Source organism: Scyliorhinus canicula, chromosome 6 (assembly GCF_902713615.1).
Source record: "Scyliorhinus canicula chromosome 6, sScyCan1.1, whole genome shotgun sequence".
NCBI classification, from domain to species: Eukaryota; Metazoa; Chordata; class Chondrichthyes; order Carcharhiniformes; family Scyliorhinidae; genus Scyliorhinus; species Scyliorhinus canicula.
In genome coordinates, this window is record NC_052151.1 from 37,130,786 (window position 1) to 37,148,869 (window position 18,084).

General features: G+C 48.5%; 1 protein-coding gene and 1 non-coding gene across 6 annotated transcripts in view; one reads left to right on the top strand and one right to left on the bottom strand.

Annotated features, from left to right (window-relative positions):
- The window catches only part of ddo (D-aspartate oxidase), a 216,476-nt gene that overhangs the window by 45,827 nt on the left and 152,565 nt on the right, over positions 1–18,084 (top strand). The window contains exon 1 of one of the 5 annotated variants that reach the window (XM_038799173.1): positions 1,579–2,016. The exons of the other annotated variants lie outside the window; for them this stretch is intronic. The gene's annotated coding sequence lies outside the window, so the exon portion shown is untranslated. Of the gene's footprint in view, positions 1–1,578; positions 2,017–18,084 lie in introns of those variants that run through there. 5 annotated transcript variants of the gene reach the window in all.
- On the bottom strand, positions 14,488–14,606 carry LOC119968103. The gene has a single exon (XR_005461124.1). It is a non-coding gene; the product is annotated as a 5S ribosomal RNA (ribosomal RNA).

The following is an 18,084-nucleotide window of genomic DNA, read 5'->3' on the forward strand; positions in this document are numbered from 1 at the left end:
ATGGCCACCGGGAGCGGGTGTTGATGGCCACCGGGAGCAGGTGTCCTCCCTCACACCCCTGCGGTGCCAGGTGTGCTATCATCTGGCAGACATGTCGCACTGTCTCTCTGCTCAGCTGGAGTCTTTGACAGCACGCCCTGTCCGGTAGGTCCTCGAATGACAGGCACTGGCTTTGCACGCAAGGCCTCATGTTGCACTTCCTTTGCACCTCCTCCTCCTCAGCCTTTGGGCGGCCGACTCTCCATCCTCAGCGGCTGCTTCCTGTTCCTCTGAGGCAGGCTCCACTGCTGCCCCCATGCTCGACCAGGTCCAATGGGCTACATGGTGGCTATGCTTGAGTGGGCTGCATGATACCCCACCGCTGGGCGCCAGCTGCTTTGGTGGTGGTGGTGGTGGGTGGGGGGGGGGTGGTTTGGCGGAGGATGATTGTGGGAGTGGTGGGGTGGGGGAATCCATGCATCTGGTGTCACTCTGCAGAACCAGCGGCTAGGGTGGGTGGTCAGTGGGGTGCACTGCAAGATGGCTGCCTTCCAGGCTGCGGCAATGGCGGTCCGTGCCCGGGACCGGCCAGAGTCCCATGGGGTGGTCACCCCGGCTCACAGCCAAGTAGGTAGTGGCACAGTCGCAGCGTGATGTGTCTCAGTGCCAGACGGAGGTCCCCCACCCCCACCAGGCCGGCCCCGGCAGGGTCCCACTCACCCCAGTCAGCCAGGCCAGTGTCAGGCTGGCAGCCCGCGCCTCTCCATGTCCTACCTCCTCTTTCTCCCTTATCAGCCATGGCACCTGTGTCACCATTTTTAAATGCACAAGTGAACCTTGCCGTCGGGAACGCGGCCCATCGGCAGGGGAGAATCGTGGAGGCCTTGGAGAATACTGGGTCAGGCTTGCTAACCATATGGCAGCAGCGTTAACTGTCTGCGTGGAGCGGACGGCAGCGGAGCCGCTGTCGAGGCACCGGCGAATAGCGATTTGGCGTGAAAGCAGTGCCAAAAAATCCCGCTAATGGAATTCCTTTACAATTTCTCCTTTCCTCGGCAATCATTGTGCTTTTAAAACCCCAGCTTTGTGTCACCAACTTTCTGATTTTGACATGGTTTTGCTCTTCCTTTGTTCCACCTAATGGGGTGTGTGAAACAGGCTGGCTGTTTTCCTGAATAGTTTCCTGTCTTGTTATGCTTTGTCTCACCAATGGAGACAACACAGCCAAGGGAGGGGAAAGACGATATCAAAGGATACAGTTTTGAAATTACTGAAAACAATTATCCAGTGTTCACGCCATGGATAACCCACGTCCTTGACTGCAAAATATTGTGTAATCATTCAAAGACAAATTTGCACTGTCTAACATTGCACAGCTTGTTCCTTTTGTACTGATCAGCATGTTGTTGGTTTAATATCTTTTCAAAACCAAATTACCTCTGTCTTTATTTAACTGAATGGGCTGACTCATTACCTGGATACAGTGGGCTAACTTTCAATTGTTGCATAAATCTTTTGATAAAAGGAAGTTACGTTTGAATGGGTACAGAGTTCATGAACACAAGTTTATCAGGCGCAGCATGAGATAGCAAGTGGGATTTAAGTCATAAAGATGGATCTGCCAATTCCCAACCATTCAATCACCATTTCAGGCCCCCCCAAAAAAGCCAATGACTTTTAAAACCCCTGAAGTAACCAGTAAAAAAAAAAGGAGCCTTAAGTTGGAAATGATCAAGAACCAAGAACAATTATTATCAGCACACTTGGAGGCTGAAATCATTTACCAGTTGTTATCATGTGAAGAAGCGAGGGTGATTATGATGATTGGTCTTTAACCATCTGATCTGGGATCCAAAGGTTACCCTTCAAACACAGGAGGAGCAAATCATACTTTTACATCTTGGCTTGGGAGCCTGGGAAATGATATAAATATCATGTGCAACGGCAGTGGGAAGAAGTCGAAGAAGGATCTGATCAGAGCCCACGCCAACAGCCTTTGCAATTGACAAAATAAGGAACGGAAAACTCTGGAATAAGGCACGTTCACCTGTTTTCTTTTTGGAATTTGTGAAAAACTGTTCAGCCATACTGCCGTTAAAACTTTATTATAGCTTTGTGATGTGTTTAATTACAGAAGAACTGCAAAACTATTATCCATAAACTTTGTTTGGGGGGGGGGGGGGGGGGGGGGGCTCTGGTTGCTCTCCAGAGCTGAACCCATGCAGACAGGTGTGAAAATTTGAAGCTAGTCCGTGTTGAACTCTGTTACCCTCTTGAACTCAGTGACAGGACGGATGAGATTGACTCTGATTTCACCTTTCCAATTGCTAACCAGTGATGTAGAAGCACGGTGCATTCAATTGCTGAGGGTTGAAGATCTGGAAGGCCCTGCTCCCTCAATCTCTTTGCCTCTCCCTTTGATAGTCCACCTCTTCGGCCAGGTCACCTGTCCTGTTGAGAACCAGAGCTTTAGCTTAGAAGGTGTAATAACTGAAGGGGAAATAGAGAAGAAAAATAAGAGAACAACATCATCCTGTCTGCTCAAACGCAGTGGTTTGAAGTGAATTTGTTTCAACGGCAGAAGTATAGCGGGTAGGGCAGATGAACTGATTAGTATTTCGAACTATAATGTTATAGCTATCACAGAAACGTGGTTAAAGGGCAGGATTAGCAGCTGAATGTTGGAGGGTATAGATCCTTCAGGAGAGATCGAGGGGGATGTAAAAGGGGTGGGGGGGAGTAGCATTACTGGTTGAGGAGAATATTATAGCCATTCCCATTCGGCGGGAGGACACCTCGGAGAGCTCATACAATGAGGCAATCTGTGTGGAGCTCAGGAACAGGAAGGGGGCAATCACAATGTGAGGGCTTTATTACAGGCCCCCCAACTGCCAGCGAGAGGTAGAGGGGCAGATCAGTAGAGAGAATTTGGATAGATGCAAAAGGAACAGGGTTGTTGTGGTGGGGATATTGACTGGGACTCACTTAGTGCGAGGGGCTTGGATGGGGCAGAGTTTCTGAGGCTTCTTGACTCAATATGTAGATAGTTCAATAAAGGAAGGGGCAGTACAGCACCTAGTATTGGGGAGTGAGCCGGGACAGGTGGTTGAGGTTTCAGTAGGGGGGGAACATTTTGGGAATAGTTACCGTAATTCCGTATTTTTAAGGTACCTTTGGATAGGGACGAGGGTAAGGTGCTAAACTGGCGAAAGGCAAATTCCGATAACATTAGACAGGAATTGAAGAATTTGGATTGGGTTTCGCTGCTGGAGGGTAAAGCAACATCGGACATGTGGGAGTCTTTCAAGAGACAGTTGATTAGGATTCAGGAAAGTCACATTCCTGAGAGAACAAAGGATAAGTATGGGAAGTTTAGGGAGCCATGGATAACGAGGGATATTGTGAACCTCATCAAAAAGATAAAGGAGACTTTTGTACTGTCTAGAAGGATGGGGACAGTAGAAACCCTTGAGGAGTATAAAGAAAGTATGAAGTATTTAAGCGGGAAATTAGGAGGGCTAGGAGGGGTCAAGTCCTTGGCAAGTATGATTAAGGTGAATCCCAAAGCTTTTTATTCATATGTAAAAAGTAAGAGGGTGGCCAGTGAAAGGCTTGGACCAATTAAGGACAGTGGGGGTGTTATGGGCTGGGATTTAGAGAACCCCAAAGTGTATCATGGAGTTTCCCTGACCCACAACTTTTACTAGATTGTGGTATGGGGAGCACACGGCCCACTCTACAGGTGTGGTCAGCAGAAATGGAAAAGTATCTTTTAAAGCAAAACAATGTTTATTCTATGAACTCAAGTTAACCTTTTTAAAACATATAGTGAACACCCTAGTAACCATTAATTCAAAAACAACCCCCAAAGAATACAACACTAAGTAATCCTTTAAGCTTTCTTTTTAACATCCATAAGACTTAAATCACCAACGATCGATTTACAGTTTTTAGATTACGGAGAGACTAATACCCCTTCTGGCTGTGACTGCAGCTATCCAGCTCTGAAAACGAAACTAAAACACACCCTGCAGCAAACAGCCTAAAACAAAAGTAAAAAGCTGACAGACAGCCCTGCTCCACCCACACTCTGACATCACTGATAAACACCCATTTCTTAAAGGTACATTTCTGAAACACCCATTTCTTAAAGGTACTCTCACATGACAGGGGGAATCTATGTGTTAAACCAGAGGAAATGGACGAGGTACGTAATGAGTACTTTGCATCAGTGTTCACCAAAGAAAAAGACTTGGTGGAAGATGATTCATGGGTAGGGTGTGTGGACAGTCTGGGCATGTTGACACCAAAAACTTGGGTCTTTTAAAAGATATTAAGGAAGATAAGTTTCCTGGGCTGGATGGGATTTACCCCAGAATACTGTGCGAAGCAAGGGAGGAAATTGCTGGGGCCTTGACTGACATCTTTGCATCCTTATTGGCTACAGGTGAGATCCCAGAGGACTGGAGGGTAGCTAATGTGGTACCGCTGTTTAAGAAAGGTAGCAGGGATAATCCTGGACACTATAGGTCGGTGAGCCTCACATTGGTTGTAGGTAAATTATTGGAGAGAATTCTCAGTGACAGGATTTATACCCATTTGGAAACAAATGGACTCATTCATGATAGACATTTTGGGCTGGATTCTCCCGTCGGGATGCTCCGTTTTGACGGCAGCCCAGGGGTTTCCTGATGACATGGGGCTGCCCCACAATGGGAAACCCCATTGACCAGCCAGTGTTACGGAGCATCCTGACGGTGGGGTGAAACAGAAATGTGGTGCGGCGGGGCAGAGAATCCAGCCCCATGGTTTTGTGAAAGGGAGGTCGTGCCTCACTAATTTGATTGGGGTTTTTTGAGGAGGTGACAAAGATGATTGATATGGGGAGGGTGGTGGATGTTGTTTACATGGACTTCAGTAAAGCCTTTGACAAGGTGCCTCATGGCAGACTGGTACAAAAGGTGAAGTCACACGGGATCAGAGGTGAGGTGGCAAGGTGGATACAGAACTGGCTGTAAGGCAAAGTGTAGCAATAGAAGGTTTTTCATTTTTTTAAATTTCGAGTGCACAATTCATTTTTTCCAATTAAGGGGCAATTTAGCATGGCCAAGCCACCCACCCTGCACATCTTTTGGGTTGTGGGGGCGAAACCAACGCAAACACGGGGAGAATGTACAAATTTCACACGGACAGTGACCCAGAATCAAACCAGGGACCTCGGTGCTGTGAGGCAGCAATGCTAACCACTGCGTCACTGTGCTGTCCCCGATAGAAGGTTTGTCTGAATGGAAGGTTGTGACTAGTGGTGTTCCACAGGGATCTCTGCTGGGGTCTCTGTTGTTTGGAGTATACATAAACGATTCGGAGGAAAATGTAGCTCATCTGATTAATAAGTTCGCGGATGACACCAACGTTGTGTCAACGGAGTGGCAGACAGTGTTGAGGATTGTCAGAGGATACAGCAGGGCATATATAGGTCAGAGACTTGGGCAGAGAAGTGGCAAAGGGAGTTTAATCCAGACAAATGTGAGGTAATGCAGTTTGACAGGTCTAACATAGAGGGGAAATATACCGTAAATGGCAAAACTCTTAGGAATATAGAAATCTGGGCGTGCAGGTCCACAGATCTTTGAAAGTGGCAATACAATTAGAACATAGAACATAGAACTGTACAGCACAGAACAGGCCCTTCGGCCCTCGATGTTGTGCCGAGCAATGATCACCCTACTCAAACCCACCTATCCACTTAACCCAACAACCCCCCCCCACCCTTAACCTTACTTTTTTAGGACACTACGGGCAATTTAGCATGGCCAATCCACCTAACCTGCACATCTTTGGACTGTGGGAGGAAACCGGAGCACCCGGAGGAAACCCACGCACACACGGGGAGGACGTGCAGACTCCGCACAGACAGTGACCCAGCCGGGAACCGAACCTGGGACCCTGGAGCTATGAAGCATTTATGCTAACCACCATGCTACCGTGCTGCCCATAATTGGGCAAGGTAGTCAAGAAAGGAATGTTTGTCTTCATTGGATGGGGCATTGAGTTTAAAACCTGGCAAGTCATGCTACAGTTGTATAGAACCTTGGTAAGGCTGCACTTGGAATATTGCGCACAATTCTGGTTGCCACACTACCAGAAGGATGTGGAGGCTTTGGAGAGAGTGCGGAGGAGGTTTACCAGGATGTTGCCTGGACACTGGAGGGTGTTAGCCATGGAGAGGGTGGATAGACTCGGACTGTTTTCATCGGAGAGACGGAGGTTGAGGGGTGACCTGATAGAGGTCCACAAGATTCTGAGGGGCATGGGTATAGTGGATGGGCAGGCACTCATTTTCCAGGGCGGAGGGTCAGTCACCAGGTGGCATAGGTTTAAGGTCCATGGGGCAAAGTTTAGAGGAGATGTGCGAGGCAGGTGTTTTACACAGAGCATAGTGAGTGCCTGGAACGCATTGCCAGGGGAGGTTGTGGAAGCAGGTACATTAACGGCGTTCAAAAGGCATCTTGACAAATACCTGAATAGGATGGGATATGGCACTAGGAAGTGCTGAGGGTTTTGGCCAAGGGTGATCATAACCAGTACAGGCTTGGAGGGTCGAAGGGCCTGTTCCTGTGCTGTATTCTTCTTTGTTCTTTGTTCCCGTGCCAGGTCCAGTGCCAGCATTTGTTTGATAACACTCCTGTGAAGTCTCTCGGAATATTTTGCTGCATTAAAGAAGCTATATAAATACAGCTTGTTGTTGCAAGATGTGAATGGCCATGATATGTGGACAGATTTAACTGTGATGGTACCTACGGTTCATCAGGTTGCTGCCACTCAGTATTACAGGAGAGAATGGCCAGTTTGGACAAATGCCGAGAGGTCAATCAACACACATAGGACTTTCCCCCAACACGGAGTTAATGGGTTGTCCCAGCACGGAGTTAACGGGTTGTCCCCAACACGGAGTTAATGGGTTGTCCCAGCACGGAGTTAATGGGTTGTCCCCAACACGGAGTTAATGGGTTGTCCCAGCACGGAGTTAATGGGTTGTCCCCAACACGGAGTTAATGGGTTGTCCCAGCACGGAGTTAATGGGTTGTCCCCAACACGGAGTTAATGGGTTGCAATTGTGCTTCAAGAACATAAGAACTAGGAGCAGGAGTAGGCCATCTGGCCCCTCGAGCCTGCTCCGCCATTCAATGAGATCATGGCTGATCTTTTGTGGACTCAGCTCCACTTCCCGGCCCGAACATCATAACCCTTAATAAGAACATAAGAAATCTTATTGCAAAGCCTGCAATAACTGATGACAAGTGAGCAGCCCATATTACTCCACATGCAATGTTCTATTGAAGGTAGTGGAAGGTGGGGGCAGCAGCAGCAGAGGGTGAGGGCAGGCAGCAAAGTCCAGGGATAGTAAATAAAAGGCAAGTCACTCTTCAGAGTCAATAGTAGAAAGACTAAACAACTCCGATGTTAATCGCATGTTACATAATAGCAGTACATTGATCTGTCGCTGGTTTACAGAATAAAATCAGCATAGAATTAGTCAATCTTGGAGAAAGGTGGCACATAGAGGAGCAGCAGTGCCACCTGTTGTTGGGAGGGATGAACAGCAAGAACAGTGGCCAGCATGTGTAACTTACAGTTAATAATAACAGTAGGGAAATAGTGGAAATCCAGAATAAACGCAGCAGGTGGTGCAAAAGCAGAGTGGAATCTGTAGAGTTATGGGGCTGGATTCTCTGTTTCAGCGGCTAAGTGCTGACGCCAACGCAGCAGGTGTGGTCTTTTACGACCAAAAAATCTGCGTGAAACCCTCAACGATTCCGTGACCGAAAACGGCTGGAGACTGGCCGGGACCCTGGCCGGGACCCTGGCCCCACATGTTCACGGCTGCACGGCGTGAGCCGTGCGCGGACCCAGCCCGCTATCCGCGACCCCACAGTCCTCCCACTGGCCACCTCCCACTAGTTGCCCCAGCTCCCGTAGAAGCCCCCCCCCCCCCCCCCCCGACATGCAACGCGATGACGCCATTTCGGAGTGGGCGGAGCATGGCTGACCGGCGTCAAAACAGAGGCGGCCCTGATTACAGCTGACCACGTCCAGGGCCCTCTGCCCTGAAGTGTTGGATAACGTAGACTTGCGAGGTTAATATATACCACTAACACTGAGGAAGGTTCAACTCTATTTTATTAACTAACTATGAACTAATCGACATACGAGAACTGTGGGTTTAAACGATGCTAGTTTTAACTAGAGACCTGAGCTTGCCCGAACCAGTTGATTCTCTCAGCACGTGGTGTGAGTCTGTGCTGGGCTGGATGAGTTCCTGTTACACTGAGAGGCAGCACCCAGAATGAGTGGGAACCGTGGTGCCCTCTGCCTTTATAGTGTGTGTATTCTGACTGGTGATTGGCTGCGGTGCCTGTGCATGTTGATTGGTCCCTGTGTGTGTCCATCAGTATATGTGTCTGCACCATGATATACTGATGTATATTATGCCATGCCCAGTCATGGTGAGGGGCCACAGGTCTGATGGTTCCCCTCCAGGGGAGGAACGGCAAAAACAACAGTGTTAGATGGTCTGACACATGCAGCCCACGGGGTGGGTAGCTGGTGTCCTGGGCACCCGGACATGGCGGCCAGTATGGGTGCCGGCATGCAGGGTGGGGGCTCAGTCGCCCTCCGGGTGGGGGGGGTTACGGGTGTGTGGGGTGTGAGTTAGTGTCAGATGCACAGTGCTGCCTACTCACCCTGGCCGCACTGAGGAGGTTGTGCAGGTTTTATGGCACTACTGGCCGGTCTGGACAGTACTGTTCACGGCACTGACCACCTTTGCCACTTGCACCCAGGCATGGCGGCGGCTGGCAGCATCCTTCCCAGGTAGAGGTACAGCGTCAACTCCACTGTGTCCAGGAGGCTCTCCTCTCGCTGCCTGTGAAACGGGTTGCTGCTCGCCTCGCTGGCAGCTTGTTGACTGGGATGTGGGGAATGAAGTGTGTCGATGCTGCTGCAGCTTCTCAGCTTCCTGTCAATCTCGGACCCGGTGAATCCAGCACCATTCCTCATTGGAATCGACTGCGTTCCACATGGCGCCGGTGCTAGCCCCTCCACAGTCGCTGAATCGGTTCAGCTGCAGCGCCAGTTTTGCTGTCGTGGAACTCCACGAATCCTGAGCCGCCGTCAACACTTAGTCTCAGGAACGGAGAATCCCGCTGAACATCTTTCTACAACTTGCTTGTTTCTCTCTCTTGACAGCCAATCATAGTAAAAGAAATACTGACGTTTAACAAGTCGCTCTTCAAAGGAAGGGGGCACGGTGCGCGCGAGAGAGATTAGCTGTGCGCTCCCCAAGACATATGAACGAGGAAGTCACACACCCAGTGGGCAACGGATCCTGAAGGATGGGCATTGGTGACGTTGGCACAAGGCAACCACAGCAGGTTGCCCATATTTAGCATCTCTCTTCTGATCTGAAGATGTAGACTGCGTGGCACATTGATGCATGTGGAGGTCTAGGCCATGCTTTTCTGGCCCCTAGCTGTGTCATAGGGGGCAGGAAGGAGGTCCTTTGATATGCACCGGGTGTTTTGGAGATATTGTTTAGCCTGTTGGTGAGCAACATGTCTAAGTGTCTGGTGAAGGCCCATTCCAGCCACTGGAATCAGCTGCCTTCAGTTCATTTAGAGAGTGGGGCCACTTGTTGTGGGCAGGAACTTTGCACAAGGGTCTGTATTACTAGCACTGACAGACATTCACTCTGGTGCTGTACAGACTCAGGTCTCCTCAATAACCACTTGCTTTAAATTGCTGGAGAATCATTTTGATGCTAGTTTCACATAATGGATCTCCCAAATATCATTAGGATTGAGGTCCTTCAGGCCCGTTAGAGTTGCAGTTCTTTAATGGGAGTGGGACCTACTGCCCTCCCTCAGGATGATAGCGCGTCAGCTCTCACAGCATCCCCTCAACCAATGTTCACAATGGTGCCCAGGAGACAACTGCACCAGCCAAACTCCCATGGCTCTTCAAGGCCCTGAATTACAAAGGTCACTGATGGCGAGGGGGAACAATATGGTTAGCACTATGACTTCACAGCGCAAGGGTCCCAGGTTCGATTCCCGGCTGGGTCACTGTCGGTGTGGAGTCTGCACGTTCTCCCCGTGTCTGCGTGGGTTTCCTCCGGGTGCTCCGGTTTCCTCCCACAGTCCAAAGATGTGCAGGTTAGGTGCACTGGGCATGCTAAATTGCCCTTAGGTTAGATGGGGTTGCAGGGTTATGGGGAGGGTGGGGTTAAGTAGGGTTCTCTTTCCAAGAGCTGGTACAGAGTCGATGGGCCGAATGGCCTCCTTCTGCACTGTAAATTCTATGATATCAGGTTGTAACTGTTTTGTCTGCCAAAGCATGAGGGCAATAAACAGGTTAACAAGTAAATGGTGCTAGTGTGTCTGTTGCGGGGAATTACAAAGATATACTCATTCACCAGCAATGGATATTAGCTGAGAACTGTTAGTCAGAGGAATTGTTTTTTGCAATGTGGATTGGTGCTGATGTTGAACTATTCTGCAGAATAGATGTGAAGGACTTCATTTAGAATTTTGTTTCACTGGAAACAAATGTACTCCCTCCACACCTGACCCTGGTTATTAATGTGCCACCTTTCACGTGGGTGGCAGGAATGGTGTCCTCAGCCAAGGCCCTTGTATCCTAGAAGATGCTCTTCTTCAAAGATGTCCGAGATGTTGGCGTGATGCAGTATGAGAATGCTTTTGCTGTTTCCGGGCTATGTGGCATCAGAATTATTGCAGGATGGTCACTTGCCTGTTGGGCATTGAGAGAGTGGAATGAAAGGTCCTGGCTCACACGAGTGACGTCAACGGCAGGCTTTGGGAAGCTGGCAACTGCAGTAAATCCCACTGCTCTGACATGTTGACTTGTCGCAGGGAAAAGTGATTTACCTTCTCAAAGAGAGCAATTATCACCCAACTTTCTGTAACCACCTGCTGCCACCTGCCCAGTCATATCTCCTGCCACAGTCCAGAAGGGTCCTGATGCGTAAAGATTGAGGGCTGGTCACTTTGGCCGCTACTCCCAGAGAAATGATGGAGTTTTTACTGCAAGGAGGTGTGGGTCTGCAGCTACCTGGTCCTGGTGAGAGAGGATGAGTCTCTTTACACATTGCTCCTCTGTGAGATCCAGGAAACTCATTCAGCAGTTTCAGATCCTATGTGAAGGTGGGGCCATCTGAGTATAACCCCCTGTCATACGTGGCACTCCAACATGATGTGTTGTTGTTCAAGCACGTCGCTCTTCCCCATCCTGTCTGCTGCTCATGTCCACTCACCACGTTGATTATGATGTGTCTGTCCCTCCCTATCGTTTGTCTCTACAGAAAGTGTGCTGGAGACAGAGATGTTCACCAGATGATCACAAACAGTGGATTATGCCACCTGTCCTTTGCCATCATCAACCCACTCCAATGGTTTTGACAGAACTTTGGGGCATATTTATATTAGGACATAAGATCCGACCTTGCCAGAGCTAATTCAGAGATATCCCAGGAGATGCACTGGGAAATCCCTCACGTAGAATTATAGAATTTCTACAGTGCAGCATGAGGCCATTCGGCCTATCGAGTCTGCACCGACCCTCTGAAAGAGCACCTTACCTGGGCCCACTTCCCTGCAGCCCCGTAACTCCACCTAACCTGCGCATCTTTGGACACTAAGAGGCAATTTATCATGGCCAATTCACCCAGCCTGCACTTCTTTGGACTGTAGGAGGAAACCAGAGCACCCGGAGGAAACCCACGCACACACGGGGAAAAAGTGCAAACACCACACAGCCAGTCACCCAAGGCCGGAAACGAACCCGGCTCCCTGGCGCTGTGAGGCAGCAGTGCTAACCACTGTGCTGCCGTGCCTCTCGGAAGTTCCCAGGTAAGGGCTTGCATGGCAATTGTCCAGAAGCGCAAACTTCCTCTGGGCAATTGTCCTGAGCTGGGATCCATCCAAAAATGGGATGGTTCTGGCTGTGTTCTACAAATGGTGACCCAGAAAAAGTTAGAATTAAAACCTCTTCTAATTTCTGGGCAACTAGGTATAGTCTGGCCCTCCCCCACACTCACCAACCCCTCCCAGCTCTGGCTACCCAACCCACCCACTCCAGATTTACCCGACCTCCCCCAAAACCACCTCCTCCGCTGTCCTGAGCTGATCACTAACCCCAACCCACCCACTAGCCTGACCCGACCTGACCTCCCACCCGACCCCCCAGTTTCTGCCCTCTCCTTCCAATTCCCTTCCCCCAAAATCCTATCCACTTAACTTAGATATTTACCATCTCCCTGGCCTGACAATTTCAATGGACATTTAAAACTTATCTGGTTGATGGCAGCTAATTCTTTAAAAAAGGGGCCATGTCCTCCTTCAATTCGCCTCTCCTGCCCTTTGACCCTTGGCTTCGGGCACAGTTATGCTGGCTGGATTTTACCTGGCCTGCAGTTGACCCGGCCTGCAGCTGAAAGGCCAGGCAAGATAGGCACGGAAGAAATTTCATGCCCGTCAGTAAATGGACGCGGGGAAGCAATCCGATACTGATAGTCACTCCAAGGACGTTACAGACACGCTGACATCCAACAAAGAAAGGAGCTTATTCAGGTCTCCGAACAGTTGAGAAGTACTTGCCACCTTTCTTCCTCAAAAGCACTCGGAGCAATGTTCAGAGATTAAGGTGCAGTTTCATAGATCTACAGACAAAGTCAATGCTAAAGTGTATGAACATTCTGAAAGTCAGCAATTCGTCTCAGGGTATATAAATATCTGCAGCTGGAATTCAAAAGCTCAAATTTGAAAATATTTATGCTCCTATTGTCCTGGTATCTTAGCCTTAGCTCATATTGACCTGGCAATGATGCCAGCTTGGCGTGATAACAGTGAAAAGCACACTCTGTAATTTGCTCAAACTAATGTTTGCTGTAAAATATGTTTTCAGAACCAAGGCTAGATTTCCATGAAATTAACTCTTTAACTTTGGGGCAGCACAGTAGCATTGTGGATAGCACAATTGCTTCACAGCACAAGGGTCCCAGGTTCGATTCCGGCTTGGGTCACTGTCTGTGTGGAGTCTGCACATCCTCCCCGTGTGTGCGTGGGTTTCCTCCGGGTACTCCGGTTTCCTCCCACAGTCACAAAGATGTGCAGGTTAGGTGGATTAGCCATGCTAAATTGCCCGTAGTGTCCAAAATTGCCCTTAGTGTTGGGTGGGGTTGCTGGGTTATGGGGATAGGGTGGAGGTGTTGGCCTTGGGTAGGGTGCTCTTTCCAAGAGCCGGTGCAGACTCGATGGGCCGAATGGCCTCCTTCTGCACTGTAAATTCTATGAACCTTGTGAGGGGCTTGGATCAAATTCTCCTAATCGTTGGGGTACATTCAAATCTAGGCATGAGAAAGGACAGCTCACACGCCTGGACGGCATTCTCTCAATCCCTACTTTCCTATTTTATGATAATGAGTTTGGGTAATGCCTTAGCTTATTGATTTGTCCTAAGCTGTTTAAAAAAAATTAACACTTGCACTTATTTGGTGACATTCATTAGCTCAGAACATCCCAAAATGCATTCCGACTAATGAAGTATGCTTTGAAGTGCAGTTACTGTTGTAATGTAGATGAGGCAGAAGCCAATTCGCAGACAGCAAGCTTCCAGAAACAGCAGGGAAATGAGATCATCTCTTTTTTAATTGGGTGAGGACTAAATATTGGATGTGACGTGTGTGGGGTGGCAATCTTCCCTGCTCGTTTTCAAATAGTGCTGTGGGATCATTTGTGCCCAGCTAAGAGGGTTGGCAGAGACTCACCAAAAGACTCCACCATTGACAGTCCAGTACTCCATCAGTATTGGTTAAGTGCCCATCTGGATAATGTGCTCAACTCTCTGGAGTGGGATCTGCACCCACAACCTTCCAACTTGGAGGCAAGAATGATTCCTTCAGTGTGTATTGGGGTACAAGAAAAAAGAAGCCTTGCTACAGTTGTACAGGGTTTTGTTGAAGCCACACTTGGAGTACTGTATGTAGTTTTTGGTCTCCACATTTAAGAAGGGATGTACTTACATTGAAAGGGGTACAGTCAAGGTTCACTAAATTGGTCCCTGGGATGAGGGGGTTGTCCTATGATAAACTGAGTAAATTGGTTTTCTAGTCTTGGGAGTTGAAATTGAAAATCGCTTATTGTCACGAGTAGGCTTCAATCAAGTTACTGTGAAAAGCCCCTAGTCGCCACATTCCGGCGCCTGTTCGGGCGTACCGATCAAAGTGCAGCAAGACAAGGCACCCAACCGTGCTCGGCTGCAAAGGCAGGGCGAAGCTGCAGCAGCTGAATGGAGCCGCCAATGCGCCTGCCTGGGTTGAGCCGGCTGGCAAGCGGTGGGAGGAATGGCGAGGACGCAGAGAGCAGCAAAAGGATGGGCTGCCTCTGGTGTGGAGAGTGCTTGGCGTCAGCAGTCTCTGCTGGCCGCAAAAGCCTACTGCACCTGGTATTCCCAGGCGGTCTCCCATCCAAGTACTAACCAGGCCTGAATCTGCTTAGCTTCCGAGATCAGACGAGATCGGGCGTTCTCAGACTAGTATGGCCGTAGGCATCTGCAGCACCGTCTTCTCGCCTAGTCAAGCCTGCCACCCTAGCACCCTCGCCACTTCTTCTTTCCGCACATTTTCAATTTTTTTTCTCATTTTTTTCTACTTCTACTTCTTCTCCTCTTTCCCTCCTTCTCCTGCTTCTTCTAGCCTATTTGCCTGCTACCCGCTCCCTTTCATGCCATCCCCGCCTCGCTATCTTTCTTCTTCTCCGCCTCCCCCAAGGGCAAACTCAAGCCCTGCCCACCTCACACCAGCCTGCCGCTGGCACGCTGCTGCTGCCGTTCCACATTGCAACGCTGCGCACTGCTTTCAGCACAGCCAGGACAAGGGCCAGGCAGGCAATGCAAGCCAGCTCTCTCTTCCTTCCCTTTCCACACCAGCCCCAATGCCACAACTTGCATTCATGCCGCGCCTTCAAGGTAGGAGAGAGAACGTCCTGCCGACACACTGGCTTCCGGCCAAAGGGACCAGCTGAAATTTAAAAATGAAATTGAAAATCGCTTATTGTCACGAGTAGGCTTCAATCAAGTTACTGTGAAAAGCCCCTAGTCGCCACATTCCGGCGCCTGTTCGGGGAGGCTGGTACAGGAATCAAACAGTGCTGCTGGCCTGCTTGGTCTGCTTTAAAAGCCAGCGATGTAGCCCAATGAGCTAAACCAGCCCCTGGAGTTCAGATGACTGAGACGTGATATCATTGAAACGTACAAATTCTGAAGGGGCTGATGGGCCAGACACTGAGAGATTGTTCCTGCTGGTTCAAAAATCTAAAACACAAGGACACAGCCTCATCAGGCTGATCATTTAGGACTGTTATGAGGGGAAATTGCCTCACTCAAATGGTTATGAATCTTCGGACTTCTCTGCCCAGGGATTTGAGGATGCACCATGGTTGAATACAATAAAGGCTGAGATCGACAGATTTTCAGTCTCTCGGGGAATTAAGGGATATGGGGAGTGGACAGGAAAACGCAGCTAAAGCCCCAGAGCAGCCGTGAGCGTATTGAATAGTGGAGCAGGCTCGATGGGCCATGTGGTGTATCCCTACCCTATTTCTTGTGTTCCTATTGAGTCACAGCTTATAAGGGCAGCACGGTAGCATTGTGGATTACACAATGGCTTCCAGGATCCCAGGTTCGATTCCCGGCTTGGGTCACTGTCTGTGCGGAGTCTGCACATTCTCCCTGTGTGTGCGTGGGTTTCCTCCGGGTGCTCCGGTTTCCTCCCACAGTCCAAAGATGTGCAGGTTAGGTGGATTGGCCATGATAAATTGCCCTTAGTGTACAAAATTGCCCTTAGTGTCGGGTGGGGTTACTGGGTTATGGGGATGGGGTGGAGGTGTTGACCTTGGGTAGGGTGCTCTTTCCAAGAGTCGGTGCAGACTCAATGGGCCGAATGGCCTCCTTCTGCACTGTAAATTCTATAAACGCTATATAAGTGAGGATTACAATTTGGCTTTTAAAATGTTTGTAACAGCATTAGAAAGACAGTGGTGGATATTCCTTTGCATGCCAAAATCATAAACCCCATTTATAAAGATCAGGACGATGATCCTGCTATGTTTAGCTGATTAGGGATACTTTCCTCATATTATCCCAGGTCTTCATTGTGAGTGCATGTTTTGTATTCTGTGGCAACTTAATAGAAAGCATGTGTCCATATTTGGGCGGCATGGTAGCACAGTGGTTAGCACTGCTGCCTCACAGCGCCAGGGACCCGGGTTCAATTCCAGCCTTCGGTGGCTGACTGCGTGGAGTTTGCACTTTCTCCCCGTGTCTGCGTGGGTTTCCTCCGGGTGCTCCGATTACCTCCTGGAATATAAAGATCGTCTTCATAATAGAGCCATGAAACTATCATCAGTTGTTGTAAAATTCCATTGAATATCCTTTGGAGAAGGAAATCTACTTGTCTATATGTGATTCCAGTCCCACAGTAATGTGATTGACTTTTAGCTGTCCTCTGAATTCACCTAGCAAGCCCCTCAGTTCAATGGCAATTTGGATGGGAAATAAATGCTGGCATAGACAGCGATGCCCATATCCTATTTTAAGAGTATAATGGACAGGGACTCCCTTGAATAAACTTGCCTAGACAGTACCCTTCTGTGGACACCTGCTATTGTCAATGATTGCTTAAAAAGCGCCGGAATGATAAACGCCCAGCTCTGGGTCTGCCATGTAACTAAGACAGCTGTTGAGACTGAGTATCCATAATATACTGCTAAAAACCGCTACATACACTTTATTGTACATCAATGGCTTTTGACCATTTCACCAAAACTCCACCTCCACAATGAAAGACCATTATTTGCCATCAATCATGTATCAATGGCACATTTGTCATGTGATTGAAACTGCCTTCTGTTTTTAAAATCCTTTAATCCAAAAAACTGAGAGAGAGAGAGAGAGCAGGCAGTCTGCAGAACACCAACATTAATATCACAGCTGGCAAACAAAGGCTGTGTCATCTTGTCTTTTAAAGACCTTGAGACTTTTAAAAGTCTCCTCTGACCTATTTTGAACAGCTCTGAATTTGTCTGTAAGAAACTGGACCTCGGTTACAACAGTCAACAGGAGCAGTCTACATGACCTGAACAATCTTTACTTTGAATGAACTGTGCAGTTAATCCGGGTTTGACCCCGGACTTCTGAACATGCCTTAACTTCTAATCCCCAGAGGGAAAAGCTCCCTCCTTCACTGGACTCTCAAACAGACTTGTACGGCTAACTATTCAGTTTATCTTTAATATTTGGTGAAGTGCACCATTGTCTTTAATTGTATCTTTCTTGGCCATGTGTTGTGTGATTAACTTCGCAACGCAACTTTCCAAACTGATCGTGTAAATAAATTACATTCCTTGTTTAAATCCATGAAGATCTGCTGCTGGCGACTGTTAAATTGACCGCACAACCTTATTTGGGAGTACGCATCAGCCGATCAAAATCAAACTACACTAATTACAGATAGAAGGGAAAAGGAATGGGATGTTTCAGTCCATTTCTTTCCCCTGTCTGTAACATTGTGGTTTGTTGATACAAGTCCAAATTCAAAGTTAACCATTGCTTACTATAGTAGTATTCTCAACATATGCATCAAACTGTTGGAAATCTAAGTTACCCTCATGGTTCATCAGTCCAGTTTCCCCGACATCTTTCTGTGGTGTCTGATATTATCCACCTGCCCCAAGTTACTGTGCCATCTAATCCTGAGGATAAAGCATTATTTTGACTTTTGTGGACCTGACATTCATGGTGTGACTCTCAAACCTGGTCCCACGCCAACATCCCAGCAAATACTGCGAATTAAGGTTAAAGTCAGGCCCAAAGGATGTATTGATGTAGAGATGCCAGCGTTGGACTGGGGTGAGCACAGTAAGAAGTCTTACAACACCAGGTTAAAGTCTAACAGGTTTGTTTTAAACACGAGCTTTCGGAGCACTGCTCCTTCCTCAGGTGAATGAAGAGGTGGGGTCCAGAAACATA